Genomic DNA, 8,359 nt, shown 5'->3' on the forward strand with positions numbered 1-8,359 from the left:
CTGGTAAGGTCATATAATTTTGGCATTATTTAAAAGTGTAGTGTCTATCGAAAAAGAAAAAGTAATATAACATACATGACAAAAACATGTTATAGAATATTTAGTTTTTTTACTTTATAGTTTTCAATGATACTTCAACAAAAATTCAGTTACTACAGGTCTGAGTAAGATTTATCATTTCGCTGGCATGACTGTAGTGATTCGCGCATATCATTATGGTCATCTTATTTACTAATTCTTGTTCAGCAGACATAACTCTCATAACTCTTTCAAATGATGCAAAAAAAAAACAAACAAAAAACAAAAAACATGAATTCGCTAGACATCGAAATATTATCTATCTGTCGATCGGATAACATAATCAGTTATTATTTCGGTTACAGAGAATAATATAAATAGAGAGAGAGAATGGAAAATTTAACAGACACTTACTACCCTCCAGTAAAAAAATGGCCATATTATGGTGAACAGTCTTTAATCTTAATACATGATAGTAAAAATAGGAATTTTCAAGGATGCAACAAATGATGTTTACGAGTCACATATTTTGTTAGACTGTAGTATTAACACTCAATCTGTGCCGAAAGTACTTCTTTACATATGTATTAAGATATTATTTAGACTATATCATGCTGTTAATTAGCAATGTTTGTTATGCATTACATTTATGTTGCATACAAAAGGCAGAAATTTGTTTAAGCAAATTTGCATATAAATGATATCTAAATACTTTTTATATTTTCTTTTGTTGTTGTCATTTCTTTTGTTGTTGTCATATGATAGTTTGTACTGTTTGACTCATTGATTCTGTAACATGTTTTTTTTCTCGACAGTTTCTCATTTGCTTCAAGAATCCAGCAGAAGTTTTATTTATTCTACATGTCTTCAGGGCGATTAGAATAGGGAGGGGGTGGGGGAGGGGAATTATCTTCAGTCAAATTAATTATCTTAGGCTAAACTGCGTGTTTCACAAAATGTTTCTATATAATTTTGAATAGTTTTCTTTTCAAAATTAAACTGTTTTTTATGAGTATTTTGCTTTTATGTAAACTGACTCTTCCGTTATATATTTCAGCAAAACTGCCAAGTATCAGCTGAAATGTATCAGGCTACGCAAAAAAAATGTGGTGATTGGGAGAAGATAAGCCAGTTAGTAAATGAATTTTACAACTGTTAAAGGGTACATCATCATCATCATTATCGCCACCACCACCACCGTCAACAACAACAAATTATCGTTATCATCGTCATCATCATCATCGACTTTCATTTTATTGATTTTGGATTAAAACAGAACGCTATAAAATGTTGCGAGTACCCGTCGAACTGTTTATTGTCTCCCAAGGTGTGCAGGTCTTTATTCCGAGATGAAGGCTAGGTGAACATATCACGATTTGCACGTTGTTTGTCAACAATTGTTGCTATTTAACAGTCGCCTAACTTGCACCCAAGTCTATAACCACAAACCCGGAATAAAAATTGCATATAATATGTAATATTCTTTTAAAACACAAAAATGCATTTCAATCTACAATGTGTCTCTGATTTGTTACTCAGACCCTGGTCAATTCAACAGTTACAATATTGGAATCAAAAACATAACTTAAACCTGTAGCTGAGAGTAATTATGATGTATTATGGCATTATAGCCATTTATGATTGTTTAGTACAACATGACCATATATTTAATTTTCGGATTGATTACTTTCCTTCTATTGAGTAAATGCTTGACAGGTTTCTATAAAATAGATTGCCTAGCTTTCTGACTGTACACCCCTACTAGAAGTGGCATAGAATTTGAGAGCTGTGTAGACCACATCTGGATGGATTCAAGCTAATTTTGTTCTGTATTTATTGTAGAATTCCTCATTTTTAACAGACCATAAAGATCTCAGACTTCGCTTTATGAACATCTGTTGATCAAAAAAGGAAAGGACGACAAAACAGAAGTTGCGCACAGCAACGAGACATAAAGAAATGCTCTAAATCAGCCACCATATTTCATAGTGTTGGAAAAAAACGCTTCTTATATTTCTTTAAGGAAATACCATGTGTTTTCATAATTGAATGTTTTACTGTTGTCTATTGTTGCGCAGTCAAGACTGAACGAAGGAAAAATATGCATGCTACTAACGAGCTCCTCAATCTTCCTATCAAAGTCTCAACTGACTGCACAAAACAACAACAACAACTGTTTTGCAAGGCAAAACACCTATATTTATTTAGCATAAGTAATTGGGAATCAGCATACAAAAGTACGTTACTGTTTTAAAATTACAAAATCTACATGTTGTTAAACAGAAAAATTCAACCTGTCACGACATCATGCAATTTAATACAAATATAATTTTTGTTCATATTTCGAAGTACCGTTATTATACCTAGTTTGACGCAAGCCACTATCGAATCTATGTATACATCATAACAGTTCAAACCTTTTCATTTTGTCATTAAAGCAAATTCGATTTATATATTTCTCAAGCACAACCACGAAGAGCCCACTCTCCAGTTTTAAATGCTCAGACTATTCCTTGAAATACTGAACATCAGAACAAATTCAGACAAGTACAAGTATATATCAAACAGACATGTTTCAGAACTATAATTTACTCTTAAAAATGAATATTAATGCGACGTATGTAACTAACCAAAGAGTGATCTGTATAGATCTGACTATTCTTCAAGGTGTCCGTTTAAATTGTCACAACTGGACATAGGCACCAGTTGAGACAAATGTTTACAGGTTATTAGATTTGTATCGGAAAATATGCATGAGTTCTGCAGTGGAAATATTGCGCGACTTTAGGAGCGCAAAATTATTCCGCGAAAGAACGAGTGGATATCTATATATACCATTGAAACTTAACAGAGTTTTAAAATGATGTAATAATTTACGCTATATGCCGTAACTCGGAGAACTTGTCAATGTAATTTGCATGTTTTATGCAGTTCATAAAAAACTCTAGTATAGTGGCCGTAACTGTGGTTTTAAAAATAAGTTGGTCTTTTATCTTTGCATTTTACTTTTTCCGGCAATATTATACTTTACTCTGACAAAATCTAGTAGTTGCAGAAATAAGAAGAAAATGGCCGTTTTAAGCATTTTATTTTATTCATACATGTGTGCTTTGTTACGAACATAGCAGCAAATAAGGTGGTGAAATACAGGTTCTAATCTATTAGCAAACTGGCTCACAAGATATACATGTTGGCATGTTTGTGAGAAATCTGATAATTAATTGATTAAACAGTTATCATTGGCAACACGCGTGCTATACTATACATGTAAACATGTCCGATATCCACTTGGTCATTTCTAAAATGCTTGGAGGATATAGGAGTGGGTCTTTGTTTTTATAAAAAAGCATGTAATCTTTCCATACTTGATGAATTTTCGTATCAGGTACACAGGAAATATACATTTTTTGAACATTTTCTCTATCAGGACTGGATGGGACAAATGGAAATCATAAGATATTGCATAACATGCCCGAAAATTGTTTAAACAGGAATCATTTTTATATACTTGAAAAGAAGTTTAAATGATTTGTCAATACAAATATACAAACTTAATTCAGTCATTTATCCTGATCTATATATATGTAATTCGCTCATTTCATTTATACTAGTCAGATCCAGTTAGATCATATACTAAGTATATATATATATATTGTGAATGTAGTGATACATTAATAAGAAATGTCGGATTAATACGTTGCGAGAGACGCAACATTTTCAGTTGTGTCAAACCATACTGCAGTTTCACATTAAAATACCCCAGCTTTATCAATGTTGCTGATTGAATTAAACTACAACTAAATCAGTAGCAATAACTGAATTACAACCGAATCAATACAGTATTTAACTATGAAATTGAACTACAACTGAAATAAGACATAATTATATGTCAGATCTACAACTGATTCAGTATAAAGGACTGAATTACAACTAAATCGGTATAATCGACTGAACTACAATTGAATCTGTATGTGATAGTTGGATTCCAACTGAATCTGGATCTAAATTATTGAATTACAAATGAACTAGTACATATGGTTGGATTACAACTTAATCAAAATAAATGACTTATATAGTAAAACTGAAAACATTGATGAAGACTTTCTTCACCTGAAGTAAATATCTAAAGATAAAATGAGCCATGCCATGGGAAAACCAACATAGTGGGTATGCGACCAGCATGGATCCAGACCAGCCTGCGCATCCGCGCAGTCTGGTCAGGATCCATGCTGTTCGCTAATAGTTTCTCCAATTCCAATAGGCTTTAAAAGCGAACAGCATGGAGCCTGACCAGACTGCGCGGATGCGCAGGCTGGTCTGGATCCATGCTGGTCGCATACCCACTATGTTGGTTTTCTCATGGCACGGCTCAAATATTTCAGAGAAAGCTGACTACCTGACTACTAAAAATATTTGCATTATAGATATATTATTTCCCTTGAATTATAAAGAACATATATAACACATCAAATATTAAGTCCATAAAAAGCTTCTAGCACATAGCACCCCACGCACTGCCATGCATCACGAAGTAGGCCCACAACATCGGCTATTAGTAGCGGTACAGAAAAGAGAGAGCAAATGTAATGACAATACCAACAACTATAGACAAACTTATTTCGTTAGTCAGGCGCAAAGATAAAATAATCTCTAAAATTAATGTGCAGTAAGATGGAATTCACAAAACAGGCTAAGCTGTTTAATAACGTCTTTTTGCAGGAAAGAAATCATACTTTTTATTTTAAAAAAAATCACGGTAATAAATTGCCCGACATCAAACCCTGCTTTGGAAACTGATCAGTTCAATTGATGCCATTATCTCACAATTATCAGCATGTATGATAAATTGAAAAGTTAAACGGTTCAATGTCTCAGTTTTTTATTATAAGCATCCTTGGGGAACCAGGCAAGAGGTTTAACTTCTCCACCGCTTGAACTACTGTTTATTATCTCATATAAGAACTTGAATCATGTGGACTTGGTATTCGTATAATATTATACAATATTCATGTGAGCTTACCAACTGTTGCAAATGACATGGTTTTAAATTCATTTTATTTTTAATTTTTTATCTAAAGCTGGTCTGCAGACGTTCTCTTTTTCCTGTACCTTTGGATATAAAAAGTACTAGACTTGTTCTATTGTCCTGGAAGTACAATTTAAATGTACAGACACGCTTCAAAATTTCCAGCAGTGTAACAATCGTCCTACACAGAGCAATATTACATGTTATTTGGAAGGTCTTTCGCCAGAAAGAAACTACTCTTGATCAACTCATGAAAATACATGAAAGATAAACAGTACTTTTACACAGAAGACCTTCAAAATAAACCCTTTAATTATAACATTATAAAATCATTATAAAATGACCATTAGATTGATTAGAACAAATGTATGACTAGGGTTGTCCCTACTGTGGTTACATTTATGATAACAAATCTCAACCACCCCATCACCGTAATTTACCGTATCTGCAGATAGTATTTTTGTATCACAACCAGGTAGTTTTAACGAAAACTGGAACAGTCCAATATTTTTCTTGCTTTGGAATAGTTATAATGTCTAGAGGTATGTTTGAATTTTTCATTTTATATTGTGTAATTACAATATAGCTGCGAAGTCAGAGGTTTGCTTGAAATGTGCACAAGCGTGGATACATGAATTCGTTAAGCTGCTTTACAGACATTTGTTTTGCATAATGTTCATTTCGAATTCTCTGCTGTCTTGTAGGTATTATCTTGATATTGATTATCCAGATATGTTTTAAATCTAGCGAAAGGAATTACTTCTTACAATGCAATTGTTTGTTTTTCTTTCGCTCGTGATGTAATAATGCACAGGGGCACCTGGGGTCTTCCTCCACCATCAAAGCTGGAAAGTCGTGATATTACCTATAATTGAGTCGGTGCGACGTTAAATCAAACAAAATAAATAAATATATACAATGCTATTTTAACCCATGTCATAGCGTAAATTTACCACTTTTTAATGCTTCCTCAGTCTAATCCAACAAAATAAAAAATTATATCCACATTGATCTTATTAAATGAACGTTAGAAAGTTTTCAGAACAACACAAGCGATCGGCAAGGTAAGCGGTGCACTGCACGTGATGAAGGAAAACACGTCCATCCGCTTTAGAAAACATAAGAGCGAGCATTGCATTAGGGTGCTTTAAAGGCACAACTGGTAGTTTGTTTAGAAATATTGTTTGTTTTAAGAAGAAATGCTTTATAACAGATTGAAACTTAAGATTTATATCGAAAAGACATGGTAGTATGTAGTCATTGTCAAATTTTGAAGGTTGAAAAACCAATAATAGTACTTATTACATACTCATTTCTATTCCCCGTTAAGTTACGCTGGTACCGGAAACGTCAATATTTTTCCATACACTGACGCCTGAATTTCATATCGGGTGCGTGACGTAATTTAGTGTGTGTGGTTGCACTATTTTTTTTCTATTTAGTTCACTATTGTCAATCCTATTCAGGCTATTGAACATATTTAAGATATTTACATAATATTTATACATGTAGATGCGTATGTAATAAAAAGGTTATTACCTTTGCATCGGAAAATATGCACTCGTTCTTCAGCGGAAGAATATTGCGCTCCTAAAGTCGCGCAATATATCCGCTGAAGAACTCGTGCATTTTTCCCGATACAAAGCTAATAACCTAAAATTGTCATGTTTTTGGAATTTTTAGCTTAAGTTCTAACCGAATATATTTTTTTCTTACAAATGAGCACCGTGACCGACCATTAATTTTCACCCATTCATAAAAACTGCAATGTTCTAGATCTACGAATTTAGCTTTTAACAATATCGGTCTACAATGATTTTTATATTTAATATTGGGCATTTTCACCATAAATAGAATTTAAGCATTTTAATCTTATTGTTTGGACCTCTTAGTGTTTCACATTTTTGTAAAATCTACTCTAGATATAAATTCTGTTAGCAACATAGCAATTTATGACAAAATTTTAAAATGATATTATATAAGGCATTTTTTTTGCATATTGTGGCAGTTTTGCCTTTATAAAAATAGAGTACGCAATAAACTGAAAACGAACCTGTCCTATATTTTTTTTGTAACATATGCAATTCATTCAAATTTTATTAAGTTATTTGGTACATAATCACAACAATACATAACACGAAGGTTAAAATGTGGACTGAGTAAAACACCATCTAGGCGACATGCAGAATGCATGTTTTTGATGTGCCTTCAGAAGATCACAATGGCAGGTCAATTTTGTTTCCTATCCAATCCATATCTGTTTAACTCTCTCAAGGATATTTAGTAATAGATACATATGAGTATCTTCTAATAAAGCAATTCATTTTATACATAACTATTGTTCTAGAGATTAAGCCCATTATTCTACTCTTGTGAGACAAGTCACAACAGTTACCACTTTGCAATACCGTAGCTCATCATAGAATATATCTCCTCTAAAGCCCCATGACGTTTTTCTGAGAAATATGTACAGTTATAGTAGTTTCAACGAAAATGCGTACATAACTACATATATTAAGTCCCTTTGTGGTAGTTCTAGTCGTTTTTGATGAATAAAACCTTTGCATAGGAAAAACATGGATCTTTTTTTTTATATTAACATGTTTGAAGTATCCATAGTATTGTGTATTAAACTTCTGTTCTGTTTAAGTTTCAGTTGTTTGGTTACGTCGATGCAAAAGATAAAATGAAAGCTGAAATTCTGATCTCATTAATTTTCCTTGAAAGATCCTCCATCTGTGCTGGTCAAGGTAGGAAGCAAGCATTAATTCAAAACAGGTTCTTTACTCAAGGAATGTCAAGGATCATATATTCGTCCGTTCGTCATCATTTGTACTCTTTTTTATAAGAAACTTCATTTCCGATCAATCTTCATGGCACTTATATATTAAAACTGATATTACTGTAAGATATTTGTCAGGTTTTAACTATGGGCAAGATTGCTTTAGTACCACTTACAGAGGTTTATATGTTTATCAAATTAAACAATATTTTTATCTTAAACATTCAAACTTTATCTTTATGAAATGAACATAGAAAGAATATGACAAGAAAATTTCAGACAAATGTGATAATAGGCACTTGCATCAGTCTAAAGGTGAAATGTGCTATTACTTTGATGTTTTAATAATATGTGTGCAAATGCTTTTTACTCATACTAAAATTGTGTATCAATTGTTATATATTTGTTAAATAAGTCGGTCAATAGCTATTCATAGCTAATGTCGACTTGTTGTGCCATACCGACAATAAATAAAATTTGTATTGTATTGTATTGTATTGTATTGTTGGTAGTATGGCCAGTATGAAATGAGT

This window comes from Mercenaria mercenaria, chromosome 5, assembly GCF_021730395.1.
Source record: "Mercenaria mercenaria strain notata chromosome 5, MADL_Memer_1, whole genome shotgun sequence".
Taxonomy (NCBI): Eukaryota; Metazoa; Mollusca; class Bivalvia; order Venerida; family Veneridae; genus Mercenaria; species Mercenaria mercenaria.